The sequence below is a fragment of the Pelodiscus sinensis genome, chromosome 1, assembly GCF_049634645.1.
Source record: "Pelodiscus sinensis isolate JC-2024 chromosome 1, ASM4963464v1, whole genome shotgun sequence".
Classification (NCBI taxonomy): domain Eukaryota; kingdom Metazoa; phylum Chordata; order Testudines; family Trionychidae; genus Pelodiscus; species Pelodiscus sinensis.
This window is the reverse complement of record NC_134711.1, coordinates 77,117,457-77,144,570: the sequence shown is the minus strand read 5'-3', so window position 1 is coordinate 77,144,570 and position 27,114 is coordinate 77,117,457. Positions and strand designations below refer to the sequence as shown.

The window sequence follows — 27,114 nt, the reverse complement described above, 5'->3', positions numbered from 1 at the left end:
CCTAAGAAATTGTAGTATAAGTTAGAGATAAAAGTATAAGTCAGAAATTCAGCCTGTCATATTTCAATTATTTCCTATATTTTAAAGATTTTTACGTGGCCTTTAGCTTTCATGATATTAATAAAAGTAAGAGGAATCTTGTTTGAAATTAGTGTATGAATCTCTGTAGGGATATAGGAAGAAAATCTCTTGATAATGTTGCAGATTTCATAATTTGTTCAATTTTCAAAAGAAAGATGAACTGGTATCCTTGATTTCAAAAAGGAAACTTTAAAAAAATTAAGGGGATTATATAGGACTGAAGAACTCAAGTATCAGGAATTACTTGTAATCAAAGTTGCAGAAGCTATCTCAAGCCTGTATCCCAAGCAATAGGAAAAATTCATAGGAAACAGTTGCAGACCAAGCTGGATGAGCAAGCATCTCAAAGAGGTTATTAAGAGAAAGCAGAAAGCCTACAAGGAATGGAAGATGGAATAGATCAGCAAGGAAAGCTACCAGAAAATGTAGGGATTATGTGAGAACTGCCAAAAAGCCAAGCTGTGTTGGACCTTGCAAAGGAAGTTAAGACCAATAATAAAAGGTTCCACAACCATATAAATAAAAATAAATCAAGGAAAGAAGAGGGACCATTGAGGATTATCTAGGCATGGCCCCACAACTGAACATATAACACAACTGAACATATAACTTTGCCTCAGTTTTTAGTGAGGCTAATGAAGAATTTAGAGAGAGTGGTTGGGTAACTAATGGCAACAAGGATATGGAGGTAGGAATTACCACATCTGAGGTGGATGCCAAACTCAAAAAGCTTCTTCTTCTTTGCTCTTAGCTCCTATGGGAGCATACACTATCAACAATTTCTTTCCAAGCCTCTCTGTTTTGTGCCACCTTTTTCTCCAGCTTTTGCCCGTTTTCCTCACATTCACATCCAAGTCTCTTCTCCAACTATTCTTTGGCCTTCCTCTTCCTCTTTTTCCCTGTGGGTACTAGGATAAGGATTGTCTGATAATGCTAGTTGGTGGTTTCCTCAGTGTATGGCCAATCCATCGCCATCTTCTTTTCAAAATTTCTTGCACTACTGGGCATTGCCCTGCTCTTTCCCAAAAGCTAATGTTTGTAACCTTGACAGACCAATTCAGGCCAATAATCTTATGCAAGCATTTATTAATAAAAGTCTGCAATCCTTTGATGTTTGTCTTTGTTGTTCACCATGATTCTGAGCCATATAGAAGTATTGATTTTACATATGAGCTGAAGATCCTTATTTTGGGCTGTAGCTTGATCTCTCTTGAATTCCATATGTTCCTCAAAATAATAAAAGAACCTCTTGCCTTCTGTATTATGGTCTTAATATCTTCGTCAGTACCTCCCACTTTATTTACAATGCTATCTAAATAAGTAAAAGTATCAACTTCCTCCAGTGTCGTTCCTCACAGGACAATTGGGATGCTGTTATTTGCTGCATTCATTTTTATGATCTTGGTCTTCTTCTCATGGATCTTCAGTCCCATCTGCTGTGAAATCTTGTCCAGCTTCACTGTTTTATTTTGCATTTTAAGTTGATTATGTGACAGAAGAGCTAAACCATCTGCAAAATCAAGGTCTTCTAGTTGTTTAAACAGGGTCCTCTGGATTCCATTCCTCTCATTAGCTGTTGTTTCTCTCATGATCCAATCAACAGCCAAAAGAAAGAGGAAGGAGGACAGCAGGCAACCTTGCTGAACATCAGACTTTATTCTGAAGGGTTCTGTAAGTTGACCCTTATGCACGACCGTACAGCTCGTATCTTTATAGGTCTTTTTTATGAGATTTATGAGCTTCTGAGGGATCCCATAATGCTGTAATAATTTCCATAACGTTTCCCTATCCAAGCTGTCGAACATTTTTTCATAGTCCACACATTTGATACACAAAGAAACATTCCATTCTAAACATTGTTCAATAATTATATGCAAGATCTATTTTGACGAAAGCCTGGTTGTTCATCTCTTAGCTTGGAATCTAGTTTTCTTGCGTCTTTCTAGAACTATCCTGTTTAATACTTTGCCTGGCACTGACAAAAGCATGATTCTTCTATAATTTGTGCGTTCTTGTACATTACTATTCTTTGTCAGTTTTACTAAATATCTTTTCCTCCAGTCTCTCGGTAATTCTCCCTTTTCCCAAATGTTACCAATAAAGTTGTGGAGTATTTCTGTTGATTTATCTAAGTCCACCTTTATAGCTTCTGCCAGTATTCCATCAGGACCTACAGCTTTCTCACTTCTTAGAAGTTGAATTGCTTCCTTTATCTCTTCTTTACTTGGCTTGCTACAATCGACAAAGAAGTCTTCAGCTGGCTGGATTTCTGGGGCATCTTCAGGAACTGGTCTATTAAGAAGTTTGCTAAAATGTTCTACCCATCTTTCCATCTGATCTTCTACATTTGTAATCTTTCTCCCCATTTTATCCTTGATGAGTCGGTTGTAGGTATTTTCCTAAGAGTTTCTTGGTTAAATTATACAGACCTTTCATACTTCCTGTAACTTCTGCTTCCTCAGCTTCTTTTGCCAAGTTGTCAATATAATTTTTCTCATCTGCTGTAATGCTGTTCTTAGCCCCTTTGTTTGCATTTTTATAGTTCTCTTTGGCTATAATTTTGGCAGCTCTGGTTTTACTATTATATAAGAATACTTTCTTCTCTCTCCTCTTTGATCCTCCTAAGTGTTCTACTGATATCCACTCTGTTTTTTTTTGCCTAAGACTTCTTCACATATACTGGTTCAGGCACCTTTATTTGTTGCCACTGGCTGTCAATGCTTAAATTTTTATCTAGATGTTCCAGTACTTGATATTTATTGCTAAGCATGATACAGAACATTTCTTCCTTGACCTGGTCTTTTAAAAATCCTACATTATAATGTGGTCTATAGTTTTGTATTGTCCTGTTCTTTTGTAATTTTAGCTTCAATTTGGCCATCAGTAGATGGTGATCTGAGGCCACATTAGCTCCTCTGTATATTTTAACATCCTGTAAGGATCATCTAAATTGTTGATTAATGCAGAAGTGGTCGATCTGATTCTTCATTTGATGATTGGGGTATATCCATGTTGCTTCATAGATGTTCTTATGTGGAAAAACTCTTCCTCCAGTAATAAGTTGGTTAACTGAATAAAAATTAGCAAACATTTCCTCATTTTCATTCATAACTCCTATCCCATGCTTCTCCACAGTCTTTTCATATCCTGTGTTGTCATCTCCTACTTCGGCATTAAAATCGCCCATGACTACGATGAAATCTCTTGGTTTTGTCTTGTCAAGCACATGTAGTATGTTATAAAATTCTTCTTTTATTGATTCCTCTTTATCATTTGTCAGTGAATAACACTGAATGACATGCATATTAATTTCCCTGTTTATGGTCCTGAATGTTGCAAGGATACTTCTTGGCCCTGCAGGTTCCCATGCTATAAGAGCTTTATGTGCCTCTGGTGACAGCAAGAGTGCAACCTCCTCTGTATGTGGTGCATCTACCTTTTCATGGCCTGAGTAGAGCATTATTTTCCCGATGAAACTTGTACTGTACCTGACTGTACCCATCTTATCTCACTAACTCCCATGATGTTTAGCTTGTACCTGTTCGTTTCTCTTACTACCTGGGCAGTCTTACTTCCCACAGGGCCAGGGCAGGATGAGCCTGCCTTAGCCCCACTGTACCACCAATTAGGAGCCACCAGCAGTGCCCAGCTGAAGCCCGCATGCTAAACTCCTGCTGGAGCTGCCACATGGCTCCCAACAGCAGACAGCAGGATGTTCCAAAGAAGTACCTTGTGCTGAGGCAAGTCTCATCCCGGCGCCACATGGTGCTGTTTAAGACCTAAATTTCTAGAAATCTATTTGTTTTAAAATGAATAACAGCTGCTGCACCTCTTTGTAATGAATGTTGCTTCCTCCCACAAGTCACAACAAACAATGTGTGTGGGTGGTTACTATTGGGGATAACAACTCCATCTAATCCAAGAGAGCAGAGCCTGCTTTACAGCGTATAGCACCACTGATTGATTCTGGAAATGATAAAACAAAAATAATAATAATAAAATTAATTGCAGAGTACAAATAGCTATTAAACTATTGACATATGGTAGAAACCAACTCTCTAACTACAAGGTCAAAGACCCATGAGGAGAAACTGCCTTAGAGTTCTGACTCTGCTCTCATAGGGTATGTCTTCACTGCCACCCTAGTTCAAACTAGGGTGGCTAATGTAGGCATTCGAACTTGCAAATGAAGCCTGGGATTTAAATATCCCGGGCTTCATTTGAATGTTCCTGGGCGCTGCCATTTTTAAATGCCCCGTAGTTCGAACTACCTGCCCGCGGCTACACGCGGCATGGTTTAGGTAGTTCGAATTAAAGCGTCTAATTTGAACTACTGTTAAACCTCCTTGCAGGAGGAATAATGGTAGTTCGAATTAGGAGCTTTAATTCGAACTACCTAGTGCATACCGCGTGTAGCCACGGGCAGGTAATTCGAACTACGGGGCATTTAAAAATGGTGGCACCCAGGAACATGCAAATGAAGTCCTAGATATTTAAATCCCGAGCTTCATTTTCAAGTTCGAATGCCAACATTAGCCACCCTAGTTCGAACTAGGGTGGCAGTGTAGACAAACCCATATAGCCTCAGGAGAGGCAATCAGGAAGCACAGCTGCATGTCACCCCCTGACGGTTTCTGCTGTGGTGTGCTGAGTGCTCACACACCAGGGTGGAATACATATCTGCATCTTCTCAAAAAACACCCAAGCAATACAGAATTAAAGGACATGCCCATTTAGCTTTAATTTTGCACATCTCCAAGGGAGCTATTTATGGGGGTGCTATAGGAGTCTGTAGTTTCCTCCTAAAGTTTGAACCTTTGGATTTCATACTTGAGGTCTGCTTAAAGTGCATACCCTAGCTCAGTGGTCTACAACCTACTTGAGCACAAGATCACTTTTTGAATTTAAGTGCAAGTCCAAGAGCTATCTCAAATATAAATACCTATCAAGACCCCTAGTTAGCTAGCAGCTCTTTATGGGAGGAAGAGCTAGGGATGGGCTTCCCAGTTCCCTCAACTGGGGGACGAGAGGGGGGAGCCTGGGGCAGTGCTGCCCAGCACTCCAAGCCTGATGACCAGCAGCTCCTGGGATAAGGGGCCCACCTGGCCTGTACTGCAGCTGAGAGCCAGGGGGATAGGCTTGGGAGCCATGTGGCAGCTCCAGCAGGAGTTTGGGATGTGGGCTTCAGCTGGGCACTGCTGGTGGCTCCTAATTGGTGGTGCAGTGTGGCTAAGGCAGGCTCACCGCTGCCCTGGCCCTGGACCACTCCCTAAAGCAGCCAGCAAACTCCATCCCAAGCCCTATTGTGCCCCCTCTCTGCTCAGTGGAGAAAGGATACAGTGGGAGTGGGCACCTTAACATCAGTGCCCCTCTTCTCCCTCCCCTGTCCTGCTCAGAAAGTAGGAGGATCCCAGGGGCGGGGCAGCTCCAAGGCAAAGGGCAAGAGATGCACAGTAGTAGGGAGAGGGGCAGCTGAAGTGCAGGCACTTTATAGACTCTTGGCCAAATAGTCAAGATCACCCACCTGAGGCTCCAAGATGTACCAGCAGATCCCGGGCTACTGGTTGATGACTTCTGTCCTAGCTCCAGAGACAATTCTTAACTGCAACAGACTTTGGGTATATCTAGACTACATTCCTCTGTTGGCAGAAGCATGTAAAATAGGCTACCTGACATAGTCAATGAAGCGGGGATTTAAATATTCCCAGCTTCATTAAAATAAATATGGCCACTGTGCTGTGCCAGATCAGCTGATCATCGGCACAGTGCAGCAGTCATGACACGGATTGGTCGACAGGGGAAGCCTTTGTCGATTGCTCCCTTATGTCTCGTGAAATGAAGTTTACGGGAGCAGTCGACAAAGGCTTCCCCTGTCGACTGATCCGTGTCTTGACTGCCGCGCTGTGCCGATGATCAGCTGTTCCGGCGCAGTGCGGCGGCCATTTTTATTTTAATGAATCCGGGGATATTTAAATCCCCACTTCATTGACTATGTTGGGTAGCCTATTTTACATGCTTCTGCCAACAGAGGCCTCAACCAGTCGATTGCGAGGCATCCTGTCCACCCCGCCCCCATTTCTCTCCCACCCCCGAGAAGCCCCACTACTTACCTCAAGTGAAAATGGAGGTAGTGTCGGCTTCCTGGGAATGGACTGAAGTCCCGCAGCTTAGCGTCACTTCTGGCAATTCTGGAAGTGCGCTAGCTGCTCTGCTGGGTGTACTGCGGGAGGGAGCATCGGTTCCCTGCACTGCACGGGAGGGGTGAGTCAGCCCCGGGAGAGGCGCGCAGGGGGGGGGGTGGCGGCCCCGGGGCAGGCGCGCGCGAGGCTTCCCTGCACCAGGGCGGGGGGAGGGTCGGCGCCAGGGCAGGCATGCGCTCTGCCTCCACTGGCATCCCACTCCCCAGCCCTCACTCCACAGCTACAGAATGCTGTCCCCACTCCCCTGTCCCCAGCTACAGAACGCTGACCCCACTCCCGTCCCCACTCCCCGAACACTGACTCCACTCCCCTGTCCCTAGCCACAGAATGCTGTCCCCACTCCCCGTTCCCAGCTACAGAACTCTGTCCCTATTCCCGTCCCCACTCCCCAAACTCTGTCCCTACTGGCACTCTGTCCCCTACTGCAGAACCCTGTCCTGTGCCCTCCCAGCACCCTGTTCCCTCTCCCCTGCCCCCAGCTGCAGAACTCTGTCCCCACAAAATGTATAATTATAAATGCTTAATTTTAGATTTAAATAGCATGAATAAAAAACAGACCATTTATTTCATAACTATAAACACGTGATTTTAATTTTATATATAGCATAATTTAAAAATAAACTGTTTGTCAGAGTGCATAAGTAAGGGCTGAGGATAGCAAGTGATGGACAGGAGGAGAATAGAGAGGGCGGGGCTTCAGGGAAGGGCCGGGGCTTCAAGGAAGGGGCGGGGCTGTAGATCTTCACCTGTTCTGAGATGTAAAAAGTGATCTTGGGTGTAAAAAGGTTGGAGACCACTGTACTAGACTATTTGGTTTTTTTTAAGTTTTTTCTCAAAATAGATAAGTCCAAAGCTGACTACAAAGTGTTACAAAGGGATCTCACAAAACTTAGTGATTCAACAATACAATGGCAGATGGAATTCAACATTGATAAGTGCAAAGTAATGCACATGGAAAAATATGATCCCAGATACATATACAAAAATGATGGGGTTTATAATAGCTGTTACCACTCAGAAAAGAGATCTTAGAATAATTGTGGATAGTTCTCTGAAAACATCTGCTCCATGTGCAGTGGCAGTCTAAAAAGCTAACAAAATGTTGGGAATCATTAGGAAAGGAACAGATAATAAGACAGAAAATATCATATTGCCTGTATTTAAAGTCATGGTATGCCCACAACTTGAATACTGGAAGCAGATCTGGTCACCCCATCTAAAGAAGATATATTGGATTTGGAAAAGGTATAGAGAAGGGCAACAGAAATGATTAGGGATAATTATCACCTTCCATATGAGGAGAGATTATCAATACTGGGACTATATTAGAGGTTTGGCAAGTCACAAATAGTGTGGGAAAATAAATAAGGAAATGTTATTTATTCCTTCATTAACATAACAAAAGAAGCGTATAGGCAGCAGATTTAAAACTAAACAAATTATTTCTTCACCGTCAACCTGTGCAACTCTTTGCCCGGGGATGGTGGAAAGACTCAAACTATGAGTTCAAGAAGGGCAGGTCCATCAATGGCTACTAGACAGAATGAGCAGGGATGGTGTTGTTAACTTCTGTTTCCCAGCAGCTAGGAATGGGGGACGGGCACGCATCATTTGATGATTGCCCCTTTGGTTCGTGCCTTCTGAAGCACCTGGTATTGGCCACTGTTGAAAGGCAGGGTACCGGGCTAGATAGACCGTTGGTCTGACTCAGTATGGCAATTCTGATATTTTTATACAAAGCCCAAATGTATCTGCCCCCTGCTGTAACTCACTAGACCCCAAGACCCTTCCAGAGCTGACATAAAGCCCAGGAGTCCTCTCTCTCTGTCTCTTCATAGTAACAAATTAATATGTACTAAAATTTTAAGCCTAATCAGTGTCCCTTAAGTGACTTGCCACAACATGTCAGAATATGTTAATACTAGCGCTGACTGGTTCTAATATTTATTTAATTTTCTTTTTTACATAAGAATTAGATACAGAGTTCCTTTCAGCTAATTGCTAAGTTAACTGCCAAAAAACCAGTGCCTTACTAGACCCTGGAAAAAGGTGATGTGTGTCTATGTATGTGTATGTTTGTGTGGAGTGTGGGTGAGGTCAGTCCCCCCTAATTTGCTGCTTCGCTTGTGCTGAAGCCAGTGCCTTCAGTCTGCCCCTCCCAATACCCTCAGTCTACCCACGCACCCAATCACGGCATGTACAAGACGGCCTCCCCTACCAAAATCTGAAATGGTTCTTCTGCCCCTCTCCAACACCAAGCTGACAACAACTCCAGGGAATTATCTATATGCATTGCAGCTGCTCTCAATTGAATGGTTTGAACAGAGGAGGCACTAGGTTGGGCAGGTTGGTAGAGGCATGTTTGTGATCTGAGACGATAAGGGTTAGCTTGAGGAGCAACACAGGACTGTGAATGAAATATGAGACAATCAGATGTACACCCACCACATGGATGAGTAAAGGAAAGGGAACATGTATCTCTTGAGGAACTATTGCAAAGGAGTGTAGCATCTCAGGGCATGGCAATACTATGCAAAGTACAGTTGCACAGCTGCAGCGGTAGTGCCAGTAGTGTAGCTATTTCATACAATGGAACATTTCCCCTCTTCCCCCTTCCTCCACGAAGGTACTACACCACCTCAAGCAGCAGTGGTTAGGTTGACCAAAACCATTTTCCGCCAACTTACTCCAGGTGATAGGTCAGCTTAACTACAGCCTTCAGTGGTATGGATTTTGCATTAGGTGGTTACGAGGTCGTGTACCTTAAGTCTATTTCCTGGTTTTCTGAAGTTAGAGTTTCACTGAACTCAACATTCAGGAGGAACATGAACTCACCAGGAACCCTTAGCTCTGCATGAATGAAGTTTCGGTGACATTTAATTTTCTTTTTCTTTTTTTAACAGAAAGAAAACTTGTTGGTAGGAGTTAGTAGCATACACTTAGGCTCCGTGTCTATGTGCAGTGTGATCCATTATGCTCCTGAGACTTAAGGGTACGTCTAGACTACATGGCTCCGTCGACGGAGCCATGTAGATTTGTTGTTTTGGAAAAGGGAAATGAAGCCACGATTTAAATGATCTCGGCTTCATTTACATTTACATGGCTGCCGCGCTGAGCCGACAAACAGCTGATCAGCTGTTTGTTGGCTCGCGCGCTAGTCTGGACGTTCCCCCTGTCGACATCAAAGCCCTTTGTCGGCAGCCCCGGTAAACCTCATTCCACGAGGAATAACGGGGATGCTGACAAAGGGCTTTGATGTCGGCAGGGGTGCGTCCAGACTAGCGCGCGAGCCGACAAACAGCTGATCAGCTGTTTGTCGGCTCAGCGCAGCAGCCATGTAAATGTAAATGAAGCCGCGATCATTTAAATCGCGGCTTCATTTCCCTTTGCCTATGTGTCTAATCTACATGCCTCTGCCGACAGAGGCATGTAGTCTAGACACAGCCTGAGTGTGCTTACAAGAATGTCTAACTCTAACACAAGATGCAAACTCTTTTTCTAATAATACAATTTGATTTTCCCCAAAGGCTAGGGAGTGGCATGTACCTTTCTGGGGTAAGAATGAGTGTTTGAGATGTGAGTCCTGGTTTGATCTCTGTGAAGAAAAAGAACACTGCTGGACTGTCACCTCTCAAACAAGCTGTTTTTCCAATGATTGTATCTCAGGATCCCTTTGGTCAAATTACTCCAAATTTGGAATAGTGATTGTTCCTTGCACCTCCACCAGCCACGCCTAGTTTCAAGGGAATCTGATCAACCATACAGGATTTAGAGCACTTTGAAGAATTCAGCTTCAAACAGAATGCTCATTTTAAACTTACTGTCAGCTTTGTTATAATGGAAAAATCAGAGTTTTGAGAAGAAAAGCTTACAAGCGCCACCACCACTTCTGCTACAGGAAGGTATTAACTGTTATTTTCTGTTTCCTGCATGCTTGCAAGAGCAGAATAATGTTCCCAGAATGGCCAGAGACTTTGAAGGGTGCTGAGGGGAGGACGTTGTGTTCCTAACCTGGACCTACCATGGACCTGTGAAGTGGAAGTTGTGGGAGCTGGTATGGGTGGGCCATACAGTGAAAGAATTTGAGAAACCCCTGCTGTAATTCAAATAAATATGAATCAGAAGAAGTTTATTAAAGTTGTTGATCTAAAAAGTAGATCGGTTTCATCTCAATTTGCTTTTGGTGAATACCAATTGATCTGTCTTATTTCAAAGGATTATTTTTGATCCCCTCTTAGAATGTCATCTTTTCAATTGGACTCTCTTCTGAAAAAGCTTCTTTCAAAATAAGCTTGCAATCTAGACGTACCCTTAGTGTCAACTGTTGTCAGCATTAAGTGCTCCTGCATTAGTGCTGAGACCAATTCATCCACAAGCATGGATGGAACAAAACTATTTTCAGAGCCATTGCAGAAAGCATGCTTCAGATCTGGGAAAGGATGTCTAAAGAATGCTTTCTACAACTGACCATAAAACATGCCACAAGAAGCAGAGCCTTTTTGGCATGTATGAGAGAGAAGATAGGCCACAGATGAATTGCCCAGGGCAGGAATTCTCAACCTATAAGTTGGGTCCCAAAATTGGGTTACCAGAAAGTTACAAAGGCCACATGGCACTCTTGTGGTTCCTGTCCCACACAACTGGCCAGGCTCACCTCCTGGCTCCAGGCACTGCAAACTTTCGGGTCCCAGTGCCACTCAAATTTACCCACCCATCATGATAGGAATCCCAGGAAGCCAAATTTGAGTGAGTGATACTGCAACCCCATGAGCCTGGTCGCAGCTCCACGCACACAAATTTGGTCCAGTTATGGGGAATGGGGCCAAATCTGCACTGCTATCCAAGAGGTTGCAATACTTGAAGTTGGAAAGCCAAGCCCAGCCATCCCGCAGCACAGGCACTGCAAAAGCAGCTATTGTGGGGTGAGTGCCAAGCAGACCCCAACCCTCTTGGAGAACAGGATCTCACCAAAATCATGCTGGGCCTCCACCCTCAGACTATTTAGTGAGACACAAGAGGTCATAAACATATACAAATAGGCCCTGAGCCTCAAAAGGCTGAGAACTCCTGGAGTAGGGGAAATGTTTTAATGCTCTTTGATCAAAACAAAAAATATAATGTAATTTGAATTTAAAATATTAATAAAATTGAACCATGATTAGGCAGTGGGGAAGGAACTCCATGTGCTGTGATAAGAGTCTCTCATTATTTTATCATCACATGCCTGTGCGTCCTCAGTATGATACTTACACACAAGCTCAATTTTCATCAGGACATTCCTGAATTTTGGACACTTATCTCGAGGAGCCAGTATCATGGACAATGCCCAGAAACTGTTGGTACTTAAGGAAACTTTCCCTTCCACTTCAAGAAAACAAATCAACAAATCAGTCCGAGCCAGAACTTGGCATTTTAGTGCCTGGGACACGCAAGCACATCTGTGCTCTGTACCAGCTTTTTTTCATCATTTTTCAAATTCTGCCCCACAGTAGTGTTTCCTGGGCAGGTGCCCTACTCACACATCTCTGGTTATAGGCCTGAGGGCAGCTGTCAGTAGTTTTCTTCAAGAGGAGGATGAGCCAGGGAATGGAGTAGTTTAACCAGCTAATAGATTTCCTGAAAGAGAGAAGATGAGTCACTCTGAAGCAGCTGCTTCCTTCCCTGGCAGTTCCCCTGTGAGGACTATATATATTGGGTATGTGTACACTGCAATAAAAGCGCCTGATCTAGGAGAACTGGCTTGCTCAGGGGGCTTGGGCTGTGGGGCTTAAAGCCTCAGTTTGAACATTCAGGTTCAGGATGGAGCCCAAGCTCTGAAATTTTGCATAAAACATCTTAGTAGTCACACAGAAGTAGTGTCAGTAAGTGGTTACATTAGATCAGTGTTTCTCAAAGTGGTCCATGGAACCACACTGAGAAAGCTGCTAACTGACTGCTCCGATATGTTTATTTCCCAGATCACAGCCATGGAGCCTTATGGCTCCCATTGGCTCCGGTTCACCGTTTGCAGTGATTGGGAGCCGCAGGAAGTGGCATAGCCCAGGCCACTGCTCCCCACAGCTCCCCTTGGCTGCAAATGGTAAACCAGAGCCAATGGGAGCCACAAGGCTTTCTGACTGCAGTGCTGGTAAATAAATAAACCTGAGCAGAGTGGGTCCATGCACTTTGAGAAACACTGCATTAGATAGTTGTATTTTGACACTAAGCATGTGCAAATGAGCATTGCAGAAGAAGCTTATAGCATTTTAAGCATTTAAGGAATTAACTAACAAAGGATTTCACCTCCGGGTAGATTAGATGTAACCAAAACATCATCCAAATAATACATATTTCCTTTGAAGTTATCTATGAAATTGCTATGATGCTTCTATTGTGTCACACATGTCAAACTGGTTCCAGCATGTTAACATCTTTATACTCAGGTAGATAGAAACGGAACACGTATTAATGCTCCCAATTCCCCCTGCGGGTTTCCTTGGCTCCTCGGTTTGTTTCATGGAGAAAAATAAAGTGCATACAATAATGGCTATATAAAGGGTGTAGGCTGTCCTAGCTAAGAGGTACCAATTTCATCCTCACTGTCAGGCAAAAGAACCTATATGGGGGTGCAGCTACACTCTAGTGTTTTTCTGGAAAAATGGCTGTTTTTCCAGAAAAACAATACTTGCATCCACACTGCCATTGAGTTCTTTTGAAAGAAAGTCCTAAGAACAGAGGGGTTTTTCCAACAGCAGTAAACTTCATTCTGCAAAGAAGCCTTTTTCCAAAAAAGCTTTTTCCAAAAAGGCGTGTGTGGACACAGAAGAGGGAATGCTTTCGAAAGAAGAGGACTCCAGGAAATAACACAGGTGCTCTGGTGGCCACTCTATCCAGACTAATCACAACTTAAATGCGATAGCATCCAATCAATGTGGATACTATCTTTTGAAAAAGCACATCGCTTTTTCGTTGCACTTTTGCTGTGTGAATGCTCTCTTTTGAAATAAGCTTTTCCGGAAGATCTCTTCCAGAAAAGCTTCCTCCAAAAGAAGCCTGCAGTCCAGACATAGCCTGGGACAAGCGAGACTTACAAATTGGGAATAAAACTGTAATTTGGAAGAACTGGCTAGTGATTAGATATCATTATTAATTAACCAATAATAAGGGGCTTTTCCTTTTATAATGCCAAAGTAGCACTGTGATTTGCTGCCCCTACAATTTAGCACATGCTAACAGGTCAATTTAGCTGAGATACCCTAGGTCTGCCAGAGGCCCCAGAACCACTGGCAAATTTAAAAATGCTTCATAAACTCACAAGATCCATGTCCACTATGTCTATTTTGTTAATGAAAAGGATCTTACTTAGCCCGGAGTTCTGTGTGAAAGCAAGAGATTTACCACAACCCTTTAAAGAATCCCAATGGCAGAGTATATTATGTTGTATTAAAAATGCCCCATGTATCTACAGCTGTGTTTGATACAACAACAAAACATTCTATTCAAAATATATCTGATATTACAGAGGTTATACAAAAAAGGTTATAAGCTTTGATACCTGTTGGTGCTGTAATAATGAAAACAGGACAGCTGTTGAAAAAGGCAGATGTGAGTTAAAATGGAATTCAGCAGCCAAAACTTTGCTGAAAATTATATCCAAGGATTTCTACCTGCTAAGGTGTGTTTAACTTTGTGACAAAGAGTTTAGTTCTTAAAGGCTGCAATGATCACCGAGCACGTGATTTTACAAAAATGGAGGACTAAGCTTATGCCCAGAATAGAACAGTGGCATTCAGACCTGAGTTAGAAGCCAAAGAATGAATAGCTTATTGTGACAAGGTCAGTTATTTATGTCTGAAGACATTTCAACCCCATTTCTAGATACGTTAAGACTCTCAGGGTATGTCTACACTACCCCGCTAGTTCGAACTAGATGGGTAATGTAGGCATACCGCACTTGCAAATGAAGCCCGGGATTTGAATTTCCCAGGTTTCATTTGCATTCCTCGTGGAATGAGGAGTAACGGTAGTTCGAACTAGGAAGCCTAGTTCGAACTACCTATTTCGTGCTGCGTGTAGCCGCGTGGCAGAGGGTTCGAACGAGCGGAGATTTCAAAATGGCGGAGCCCCGCTTATGCAAATGAAGCCCGGGAAATTCAAATCCCGGGCTTCATTTGCAAGTGCGGTATGCCTACATTACCTTCCTAGTTCGAACTAGGAGGGTAGTGTAGACATACCCTCAAAGAATTCCAGGTCTCGATTTTCCCTTTTCTTTTCACCTCCTTTTGATGCTCCCTTCTTCCCTCTTCTTCCTGTTCATATCTCCCTTTTTATTACTGTATCCGCCTTACTGAGGGTATGTCTACACTACAGCGCTAATTCGAACTAAGCTAATTCGAACTAACGCATCCAGACTAAAAAACTAGTTCAAATTAGCGTTTTGCTAATTCGAACTAGCATGTCCACATTAAGTGGACCCTGAAGCGGGGTTAAGGATGGCCAGAAGCAGTGCCGTCAGGACATCAGAGGAGGACTTAGAGCGTGGAGCTGCTGCCTCAGGCTAGCCGAGGGCTGTGCTTAAAGGGACCCGACCCCCATCCCGGACAGACAGTTCTCAGGGGTGCCCCGCTTGCAAAGCAGTCCTGTATTGGTGTGCCCTGAGTGCCCACACTGGGCACATCATAGCACTCAGCCATCAGACCGGCTGCACTTGCCGCAGGCTGCCATCTGGGGAGAGGGGGCAATTGGGGGGCTGCAGGAGAGCTTCCACCCCCAGAAGCCCGCAGAGCCAGCCCAGTCCTCCCCATCGGGGGCTCGTATGAAGAGAGGCTAAAGAGACTGGGACTTCTCAGCTTAGAAAAGAGGAGACTGAGGGGGGATAGGATAGAGGTCTATAAAAGCATGAATGGGGTGGAGAGGGTGCATAAAGAAAAGTTCTTCATTAGTTCCCATAATAGAAGGACTAGAGGACACCAAGGGAAAGGAATGGGTAGCAGGCTTCAAACTAGTAACAGAAAGTTGTTCTTCACAAAGCAAAGAGTCAACCTGTGGAACTCCTTGCTGCAGGAGGCTGTGAAGGCTAGAACTAGAACAGAGTTTAAAGGGAAGTGAGATCAAGTCATGGAGGTTCGGTCCATGGAGTGGTATTAGCCAGGGGGTAGGAGTGGTGTCCCTGCACAAGGTTTGTGGAAGGCTGGAGAGGGATGGCATGAGACAAATGGCTTGGTCACTGTCTTCGGTCCATCCCCTCCAGGGTCCCTAGGGTTGGCCGCTGTCGGCAGATGGACCTTTGGTCTGACCCAGTACGGCCATTGTAAGCTCAGGGCTCAGCGTCGGGGGTCTCAGTGGACCACCTTGATTTTTATGCACACCTGCTCCTGGGTGGCCAGGCTGGCAGCTCTCCTGCCCTAGACGGCCACTTTCCTGTGCCTAGTGCGGAGGTCGTGGACGAGGTCCACGATGTCTGCACTAGCCCAGGCGGGTGCCCGCCTCTTGCGGTCCCGGGCAAGCTCCCGGGAGCCGCCAGCCTGCTCCCGGGAAGAGGGGGAGGGCTGGGGGGCATCGGGTGGCTGGCTCGAGCCATGCCAGGTGCAGGGTCTGCTAGCTGGGTGCTGGCAGGCTTGCACCTGGCAGGGGCACCGTAGCCAGCCCGTGCCCCTTTAAGGGGTCCAGGGTCGGGAGGGGGGCAATAGAGTTTCCCTGTGTTGGCCAGAGTGGCCACCAGGGAAAGCTGGGGAGGGCTAGCCTCTCATTAGTTCGAATTAAGGGGCTACACACTCCTTAATTCGAACTAGTAAGTTCGAACTAGGCTTAGTCCTCGTAGAATGTCCTCGTTTACCTAGTTCGAACTAAGCGCTCCGCTAGTTCGAATTAAGTTTGAACTAGCGGACGCTTGTGTAGCGCCTATCAAAGTTAATTCGAACTAACGTCCGTTAGTTCGAATTAACTTTGTAGTGTAGACATACCCTAACACATTACATCTATGTAATATTATGTGGTCTGAAAGGGCATGTCTACACAGCAACTTAGTCCTGTGTCTACACGGCAGGCAGTTATTTTCAAAATGTTGTCAAAATTCTATCAAGCTGGAGGACTTCTTACTCCAACTCCTGTAATCCTCATTGTTTGACAATTTCAAAATACAGTAGCGTCCCGATTAGCCAATCTAAACGGGACTGACAGGTGGTCAGATTAACGAAAATGTCGGATAATACGGAGTACAGAACATTACCTGTAGTTGATTCAGGTGCTCTGGGCGAAGGGCAGCAGCACTTTGGGGATGTTCCACTTGGAGGCCGCCGAGAAGGGTGGCAGCAGCAGGAGCAGCAGCAGCAGCAGCGCCCAGAGCGACGGGGAAGCAAGTGGAGCCATTATCCCGGACTGCTCCTGGGGGCTGCAGGGAGGGAAGGGGCCATGCAGGAATGGGGACCCTGAGAGGTGGGCACGGGGGGCAATGGGAATGACCCCATGACTAAGCAGCGCCGGCAGGAGGCTCTGACCCTTGGGCTGGACTCTCAATCGCTTGCCGCGCACTGCAATTCAAGGGACGTCAGCGACTGGGGCGGGGAAAGGGGTCCAGTCACATGGCGGGTCACATGGCAGGAGGCCAGTGGCAGTGTGGGGCTTTAGTTTTGCTTTCAGGGGCTGCTGCTGGAATCTGTTCAGCCGGGGAGGCTGCATGCAGCATGGCAACACGGGGCAGCTGGCCTTAGGGGCCGCATACTCGTGCTACTCTAGGCTGGCTGGGGATTTCTCGCCGAACCCCAGGATTTATCCGGCTATGTTGGATAAAGCGGAATGTCGGATAAGCGAAGGGCGGATAAGTGGGACTCTACTATAAGCTATTTCGAAATAAGCTACAGAATTGATGTAGCTCAATTTGTGTAGCTTATTTCGAGTTAACCCTGCTGTGTAGACACATCCAAATTGTCTGCTCTTGCAGTTTTGGTGAGTTACAAAATTGCCTAATTGCATAGCTTTACTGGAAGTCCCGTGAAGTGTGTGTTATTTGGGGCTATCTACAAGCTGTAAGTTATTTTCTTTTCTGTGCTTTTTCATTGCCTATTTTATGAAAATTAATTAAAAACAAATCGAGAAATAGTGAAACGGAAGCCGTTAGCATGCATAAAAGCAATCTGTTTCAGTAAAAATATTTCTAGAATTCTTTTGTGGGTTTAAAAGTGGTTTTTCTTCTTGAAGGGTAAGGTGATGAAACAGGGATTACAAGAAGTTCTAGGCTCAACTTTGGTAGTCTTGTTAAACCAGGCTCCATACATCAGACTTAGAATATTTGTAGACCCTTTCATAAGAGGATTGGAGGAATTTTCTTGAATCTCTCCTTTTTGTTGGTGTGGGGAAGAAGGGGGGGATTTGACATTTTTTGTCATCTGATGTTCCACAATAGTTTGTCTAGTGTCAATAGGTCTTCTCTGTCAGGCAGGAGACAATGTCTGCTGGAGACCAGTATTTCACACTAGAAAATGTCTCCTTCCTGTCTGGTGACCTATAGTTTCAAAAGGCATATAGTACAAAAACTTAAATATTACCTTATGATAAGATTTACTTGGCATTGCCTGGGTCTTTAACTCGATTAATTTTTGTTTTTTGGAAATTAAAATGAAAATGTACATACTTTATTTGAATTATTGCTATGGTGTGGGGCTGGGGATGAGGAGTTCAGTAGACAGGCTCCCTTGAGGAGATAGGACTACACCAGCCCTCTCTCACCACAGCAACTTGGGGCCAAGTGAGACACTCCAGCAGGCACAACTGGGGGAGGGGACTATTACATTGGAGCCTAGATCTCCTGGAGACCGATATTACACACTAGTTAATGTCGCCCTCCTGTTTGGAGATTTACACAGTTACAGAGGCATATAATAGAAATGCTTTATATGTCTCTCTCTATAAAAAAACGTTTCCTATGGGATGACAGAGTGATGTAATCACTTCACTCTTGCATCCCACAGCCCTTCCCTCTGCCCTCAGCCCCTCTCTCCACCCTCAACCACCCTGCACATAGTCGCGGGGGATGGAGGACCAGGACTGAAGCCATGCAGCCTTTCCCCTTGTGGGAGGGTTGGAGCCACCAGCTGCATGGCCTTCCACCCTCATAGGCGGGTGGGCCCAGAGCCTTACACTCTCTCCCCTTGCGGGGGGAAGGGGGAGAGGAGGGGAAGTCACAGCCTCCAACCAGCCCAACCCCACAGCGGCCGGAGGGAGAGAGCCAGGCCAGTGACGGCTTCAGCCTGGCCAGGCCCACTGGTAGCCTGGCCCCCTGGTGGCTGGTGGGCGAGAGCTGGGGTTGGCTGGGATCTGCGACACCTCAGCCTGGCCCGCCCCGGCTGCTGGGGGAAGAGTTGGGGCTGCCTACCACCAGAGAGAGGTGTTGGCAAGTGTAGTGAGCAGGGGGCACCACCCCCTAGTTATCTTATAATACAGGATAAAGATGATCTAAGAGAGATTAAATGCATGAAGCAATTTACAAGCATTTAATAAAGCCTAAACACTAAACATTTTATAAGTCTATTAAGTATGTTACCAATACTTACACATAGGCAATCCAGACTGATTCCAGGTAAATGTTTGTCAGTGTTTAAGTGGTACACAGGTATCTTGGCATAAGCAGGCACCTGGTTTGCCAGCAGCATGGCTGTATTTCAGAGTCTGGCCAACTGGAGCTGGTAGTGACAAGTACAGATTTATGGCTAAGTAGGAAGTATTCTCCATGAATCTTCTTCATGTCTGTCACTCATTCAGAGAAAGCAGAGATTTCCTAGAGTTTAATTAACATGAACATTTAATAGACTAAGCCAACAAAACCATATTCATGTTGCTATTATTCTCTAAGCATCATGCAATTTCCTAAATATTTCCCAAAATTCTATATGGTAAAGGCAGGCTGTTATACCCTAAAATGATAAGCTATTATAATTTTATTAATAATTATTTTGCATCTATTTTGGTGTTTATCCTGCACATGACTGTCCACTCTCCCAGTCCATTTTCCTCCTGTGCCCAGTCCTACCTCACTGCAAAGCCCAATGTTTCCAAAACTCCCTCAATTCAAAGACTAAGTACCCTAGCAAAAATGAAATCCAAACAGTTCACAGAAAGAGGCCTTCAATTACACCTGAGGCTGTGCTTGCTTACCTCTGGGTAAGCTCCAGTGTTGGAAAGAATGATGTGAATGCTACTGTGTTGATCAGATAATCACAGTTTAACCAAGCCATTATCCCCTAAACCTGCTCACACAGCGAGGTGGTTAAAATCCTGAGGGCTAATGGTATCTTGTTTACATTAAAGTTTCCACCATTGCTCCTGCAGGTGAAGCTACACTAGTAGGCTATTTTCTAAAGAAACAAAAAGTCTCTTGTGGATAAGACTGGTTTACAGATATAGTCAAAATGAATGAGTCAACTGATTTCAGTGCAGGTCTTAATGGCACAGACGATGAGATAGTGAACAAATGCCAGCCTCCCTTTTCAGCTGAAGATTAGCACAATATCATGAATCAGGGATACCCATGGCACTCCTAAAAGAAGAAAGGCCTGGACAGTGTCACGGGAAATTGCCTAGCACACATAAGAAATATGCAAGGCAAGCTGGCTCTGGCAATGGCAAAGCAAATGGAGCTTATTGGGCAGATGAACAAAGCAGTCTTTGGAACTTAATACTCCAGCTCACTAGAGTGTTGAGTGTTCTTTAAAAACATTTTTGGAGGATTTATACAGATCTGATTTCTAAATTAATACCAGAACCAAGTTGATTATTAATACTACAATAATGAATCAATGAAAGACAGTGGCACAGGTGATGAATTATGTAGAAGTGGGACATTTTTGTTTACCACTAACATTACAGGGAAAACACAACATTCTTGATCTCAATGCTGCAGGGCAGAATTCAATTTAGTTTCTTTTATAATAAGGTTGTAATATTAAAAATATGTTTCTATTTATTAAGTTGTCACTGACTTACCACAGCATACTTATTATTCTTTCCCTTTTATGGAGATTGCTTTTCAGTCTATTGTCTTTTATCACCTAACTGCAACCATCATACTGCCCTGGGAACATATGTGCTGGCAAAACATCAGAAAATATAAAATGAAAGTTAAAAAAAATACTCACAATGGAGAACAGGAGAAAGGATTGGGGTGGAGAAACAGTGTATTGGGGTGACATTCATATATTTTTCTTGCTTTTGTTTGTATTTCACAAATGAGATCTTTCAAAAAGTGAATGGGATTTAGAGGAAATTGTAATGAATAGCCGTTGCTAGTTATATCTTTACTGCCATAAAGATCTGATCCTGTAATCTTTTCTTATACAAGTAAATGGTCTTATTGAAGTTAGAAATTCCATTTGGAGTGAATAATGTAGACTTAATTCAAAACTGTAAAAGTTATTGATTCTACAGATCCTAGAGAGGACCAAGAACTTGGTGGGAGAATGTTGGATTGTTGTTTGTAACGTTACTAAAAAGAGAAGCTTATAGGTAAGGTTATTTCTTCTTTCCTACAATCTTGGCATATGTGCCTAAATGATCTCTGCTACCACAAAATGGTGTCAGCACCGGTAATTCCTACTGATCAAATGAAGTGACAGTTGCACCTATGCCTGTTCACTCAGACCATCTGAAAAATCTCTCATAGTTATAGCTGCAGGCAATGAATAAGGTCCATTTCAGCTCTTTCTTGCTACTCTTAAAGCTTCTGCTCTATTGTGTATCCTCTCCTTGATGTACCCATCTATCCCCCATATAAAGATATGATGTACTGAGTGGTGCAGTTTGAAGGGTCTATCACTGGATGGGAAATAATTTTTGATGGGGAGCCACTCCAAGATTTTGGTAAGAAGTCAAGGGTTTTTCAGTGGAAAAGGTGCAGGGTCAGGAATGAAGGCTAGGAGCAGAAGGGAGCTCATAATAGGAAATTGGAGTGAAGGAAAGGGTTTTGGGGTTTGAGAGGGAGTTTGGATAAAGGAGATTGTGATCTGGGATAGGGCTTTGAGGGGGTGACCTAGGAGGGGATATGGATGCATGAGAAGATTTTGGCTGGGGGAGAGGTGTTAGAGGGGATACAGGGTCTGGGAGGGACCTGTGATCTGAGGGGGAGGATGCAGAGGGTTTTGGTGGTGGCCTGGGGAAGGGAGTTGGAAGGTGGGGAAGCTGGCATGCCAGAGGCAGTCTCTGTCCGGGAGGTGCTTACCTAGGTGACTTCTGGCCAGCAGCTCTGCAAGACCCCAAGATAGGCTCCTAACTCCTGCAGTCTCAGGCTGCTCAAAATGGTTGGGCTCTATCAAAATGGATGCTGAGGGGATATGAACACAAAATTTGTGAGAAAGGTTTCTGAAACAAGAGTCTTTGTCTAAAGAGTCAGTTTTAATCAGCCACCACGTCAGCAATCCCTTTGGGCTCTTTTATATATACCCCGAATTCTGTAATTTCCACTTCAACACATCTGATGAAGAAGGTTTTAGCCATGAAAGCTCATGACCTAATAAAATTGTTAGTCTCTAAGGTGCCACAGGCCTGCTCATTGTTTTTACAGTTACAGACTAACAGGGTCATTCCTCTGTACTATTGTAGTATAAATTATTTAAATTGCTTCATCTGCAATTCAGTCTGTATTAAAGAAAGGAAGTTTTAAATTAAAATGTAGTTTTCAGGCAGAAAGAAACTATAATAAAAATACTTGGCCTATTAGTTCTTTTCCAATGATTAATAGCAAGACTTGCTTGGAATTTAGTCTTTGATTTCCTCTGTTTAATTGTAGCTCAAAGTCAAATAGGGTTTTGATCTACAGAAAATGCAGAACTGGGTACAGAAAGTTTTAAAATTGAGTAACAATACATTTTCCACAATAATAATTTCATATTCTTTCAATTAAGAAGAGCTTAGGGTTGATTTTTGGGAGGTGGAGAAACTACAGTAGCCCATTTCTACATTTAAAACCAGAGCAGAAAACTCTAATTACATTTCCCTCTTTAATATATACAGGAAGTGGGGGAAAGAGTGTTTCAGTGGAGCAGTCTTCCCTACCACTCACTGTGACCAGGGCACCTTTCCATCCACAGCAGGGGGAATCCTAGGGTGGTTGGGAATCTCCTCTGCCTCCTGACCATGGCATCTCCCCACATGTCAGGCTTCAGCTGTGGGCAAGGGTCTATTGCAAGCAGGGACAGGGTAGAACAAATTTAAGGGGAGCGCCTCACTTCCAGTGGCTCCCCAAAGCAGCTCCATGCTGCTCATGGAAAAGAGAGGTGGCTATGGCTCCACATTAAGTATGATGCCTCCATCTGCAGGAGTTGCGCACTTCGGCCCACATTGGCCATGATTTCTAATCCTGACCAATGGACTGGCTGGAAGCTGTGGAGTCAGCCGTTGGAAAGGGGGGACGAAAGCTGTGTGAGGAGCCAGCCCTATGGGCTTCATCATTTTTGCCACGGACACTTGTATCCATGTACAGACATGTTGCCGACCCATGGCAACAAGTGCAAACTACTTGCACAGATGTAGCTAATAATTTAGAACTTCTTTCTACAGAGCTGTTGGTTCCTCCAGCATAATTAAGTGCAGTCAAAGGCAATTATAAAAAAGCTGGAATCCAGTCTACAAAACACATTATAGGTTACTATAAAAACTCTTAGATCAGTGGTTCTCAGACTACATTGCACTGTGATCCCCTTCTGACCACAAAAATTACTACACAACCCCCAGAGGGGGAACAGAAGACTGAGCCTCTCCTAGCCCCACTGTCTGAGCCCTGCTGCTCTGGACAGGGCAGGGGGAAAAGCTGAAGCTCAAAAGTTTCTGCCCTGGGTGAGGGCATGTAACCTTAGCTCTGAGCGATGGTGCTTAGCTTCAGAGTTGCTGGGTCCCAGAGCCAACACCAGCCTTGGCAAATCTATTAAAATGGGATTATGAACTACTTTGGCATTGCAACCCACTATCTGAGAACCCCCATTTTATAAGCTCTGAAAAGTCTTTTGTGATGTTGGAATTGTGCTAATCCCAGAAAATTAAGCAGACAAGATGGAAGAGGTGATACCTTTTACTGGACCAGTTTCTGCCAATACACTTTACTTCTCCCAATTTATATCTTTAAAATGTCTGTACCTTTGGCCTCATGCTTTTAATGCTATACAAGGCATACTATAATTACCCAGAAATTACTTCTTTATTTAAATCTTATTAACAGTACGTGGATTTTTGCATGCAAACCAATGTGACTCCTTAATTACTGTCATATACAAAGCCACAACATTTTTAATAAGTTCAAGCATGTGAGGCATATGTGTGGATGAATTACATACACATGTTTTAATAAAGTATTTGCACTTCCATTTTGCAATAAAAAAATACACTTCATGTGCCATGCTAAAAGCAAATTGAACATAACAAGTTGAGAAATACCACAGATTCTAAATAACTTAATTTTCAGGATGTGACATACATATTTAGCGATTTAGTTGGATTTAATGGTGCGTTTTATAATCCCTTACAGTGGTTCCTAATTAAAAGCAATAGACTAATTTACTCTTTCGTAACATGTTTCTGGTTCTCATTGTGGACAGTCATGTTTAGAAATCAGAGCAAAATTCTTTCAACAGTCATGTTTAAGTATTTTTATGTCCTATCAATATTGACAATGCAACTTTAATTGGGGGAAGCTTCATTAATTCAGATTGATCAAGCTTCAGCTGATGCCAGATAAAGACTTGTCTTTGCACATATTCGCTTTACATCTGTTTAAGAACTTTAGCCTTTAGAGAGACCAGAACTTGGAAATCACCAAGACACTTTGGATCTGTTGGGACCAGGAAAACAAGGCCTGGTCAACGTTATGCTAAGGAAAGTTAACAAAGGCTAATTACGTAGGCCTCTGGGTATTCTTGACCAGAACCAGGAATGTGGTTCAATCAGAGGCGCACCCTTCATGCTGGCTTAGGTTATAAAGTAAGATAGTGATAAATTACATATTTGTACCTACTGTAAGTAGAATGGTTTGCTTTGGGAACTGGTCAGTAACTCCCTGTTTTTGTTCCTCTTTGCTAATCTTACCTCCCTATTTTTGCCCTTTGTTTGTACCCAACTCTTTTGTCTCCTTGTTCCTGGTACCTGCCTTTTGTGATTGATAAGAAAGTTACTGATGCATTATGAAGCGCTTTTGGCCACAATGTATAGTTGGCTAAGATATGCATAGATATTAAAAGTTTCTAGAAAGGGGGGCTAAGTGGCTTGGGTGAAGAGCTTATGACGCGACGGAACTGTCTTTATAAGCCTACCTGTTACTAAAATCGGGGCTGGTTCTCTTTGGAGACGGGCCGCTCTCTATTGTTGTGTGCACTCTTCAATAAAGAGTTTGTGATTGAACTTTGCTGGCGTTGCCTGTCTCTTTGCGGTCAGACAACGAACCGAGCCGTCTGGGTTAGAGTCCCTGACAGATCCAATCATGACCTTTGTATGCTAACCACTTTTGAACTGCAAGACTGGACCCTTAATTAGTAAGAATCAACCAGTGAAATGGGAAAGCATCTTTTACACAACCAATAACAAGGTGCTTTCCAGATTCCCACAGCCATTTTTTTATTTCACTTTCAGGATAAGAAGTTAAATGAATTATTTAAACTATATATAATCTCAATATTTCACTGTCCATGAGAAAAATGTTTAGATCTTTAAATATGTAATAAAATACTGGAAAAAAACCTAATAAAAATGGGGAAACGGAGATCAAATGGAATCAAGGATTGGGCATCTTTACACTTTTTCTGTGAGGGAATCAGTGATGTTTGAATAAAAGGTAGATGAGTGTTTTGGGGGATGACTGTGTTACCTTTTAAATGGAAGAGTAAATGTATTCTCTCCTTTTGTAAACCATATTGATTGAAAGAAAATATAATTTACTGAACATCTGTAGGTTTTCTCTTAGATAAAACATTTCAAATATAGGAAGCAATTCTATTGGGGAGAAAACAGACATGTTCTGTGTCTTTTAGGGATGTGAAGGACTAGTCAACTAGTTGCTCTCCCCCCTATCAAATAGAGGCAGCAAGAGGTGGGGAAGAAAAGAAGGGAGACTTCAAAATGGCAGCACCAGGATCAGTTGGAGACTCCATGTGGTGCTTTCGCCTTTGAAGAATAGCAACAGCCCTAGGGCTGTTGCAACACTTCAAAGGCGGAAGTGCCCTATCAACTAATCAAATAGTCGATGCAAAATGCATTGACTATTTGATTAGTCAGTTACCTGATACTTAACATCCTTAGTGTCTTTTGTCTAGAGCACATAAGCAGATTATGTGCTGGGCTCCTCTTTGTGCTCAAGCTAGGCCAATTTCAGCAGGTCAAGCATAGCAATGATGCTTAGCACTATGGAAGTTCACCGCTTAAAGTAGTTTACATCCTAGTCAATTTTAGTTAGAAATTGATTTGCCAGACAGAATGGATATACAAGCATCACAGCCGTGATAGAAAAGGCATATCATACATAACAATTCTCAGTTATAATATATATATAGGGGCTTGCTACCTTATAGAGAACATTGAAGACAGGGGAAAGGGCAAAAGGAGTCCTCCCAACCTTGTGCAGGCCATGTAAGAGCCAATCACAATGACAGCCTGGGAATACATCTGCTATTCCACCCAAACTCTCCCATGGGTACCCAGAATCTGAAAGTGGGCAAGGCAGAAGGGGCTGTGGAGTAACTTCCCTGGTCCATGGTGGAGCATGACCAGACTGCAGAGTGAGGTGGGATGCAACACTCTAAATACGGATACAGCAACAGGTGCACTCTGTTGTGTGCCAGGGAACTCCATAAAGAATTCCAAAGCTCTTGATTGAGTGGCGAAGCTCAGCCCCACATCCAGTGAAGGGCTGCAATTTAAAGGTATGATGCTGCCTCAGAGAACAATCCACTCCAGTATGACTAGATCATCTCTGTCAGGCCCAACCAAAGAGTTTGCAAGGCCTAAGGTGGCATGCTTTGTTTGGCTGCGCTGTATGGCTGGGAGACTCCCAGCCAGGGCAGCGAGTAAGTTGCCAGGCAGGCAGGTACAGGGCAGTGTGGGGCCCTGAAGGTGCAGGACGCAAGGAAACTGCCATGCCCTAAGGCTGAACCTGACCTCTATAAACAGCTACGTAGCACATTTAGTTCAGAGAGTTCCATTTTCATCTTAGACAGCCTCAGAATCTGATTCTGATTTATGGGACAAGTGAAAAAGATTCTCATCCTAGTTTCCATTTATGCACCTCCCCCACCCCCCACAAAGAGTAACAGTATTGGGCACAATTATGCTCAGAACCAATGTCCCCTCTAATTTTTTTCCATCCATGTGCAGAATAAATTTTGTTACATGCACCAAGGCATGTGCAGAGGTGTTCCACCAATAGGAACACATGCTGCTGGCTTGTGGGAGCTCCCCTAATCAGCTGCACAGAATTTGACTCTTCCTGGTTGGCTGCCCAAGCACTTCACTTACAGGAAACACTGCTCAAAACTGAGCCAGAACCAGAACAGTATGAAGTGTGCACATTAGGGTCAACAAACATGTGGACAAGGGGAATACAGTGGATGTAGTATACTTAGATTTCCAGAAAGCCTTTGACAAGGTCCCTCACCAAAGGCTCGTAAGTAAAGTTAGTTGCCATGGGATAAGAGGAAAGGACCTTTCATGGATTGATAATGGGTTAAAAGACAGGAAACAAAGGGTAGGAATAAATGGTAATGAATGGAGGAATGAATGGAGACAGGTAACTAGTGGGGTCCCCCAAGGGTCTGTCCTGGGACCAATCCTATTCAACTTATGTATAAATGATCTAGAGAAAGGGGTAAACAGTGAGGTGGCAAAATTT

At 43.8% G+C, this 27,114-nt stretch overlaps 1 long non-coding RNA gene across 5 annotated transcripts in view; it reads right to left on the bottom strand.

Annotated features, from left to right (window-relative positions):
- Positions 1 to 9,656: 9,656 nt before the first annotated feature.
- The window catches only part of LOC142830023 (uncharacterized), a 78,827-nt gene continuing 61,369 nt past the window's right edge, over positions 9,657 to 27,114 (bottom strand). For 2 of the 5 annotated variants that reach the window (XR_012905038.1, XR_012905034.1), the window contains exons 2-6: positions 21,469 to 21,570; positions 20,238 to 20,340; positions 18,809 to 18,937; positions 16,489 to 16,650; positions 9,657 to 11,897 (exon numbers count right to left, since the gene is read on the bottom strand). This is a non-coding gene — a long non-coding RNA (uncharacterized LOC142830023). Of the gene's footprint in view, positions 11,898 to 13,815; positions 13,848 to 16,488; positions 16,651 to 18,808; positions 18,938 to 20,237; positions 20,341 to 21,468; positions 21,571 to 27,114 lie in introns of all 5 variants that reach the window. The other 3 variants (XR_012905026.1, XR_012905032.1, XR_012905027.1) reach the window with 2 other exon arrangements.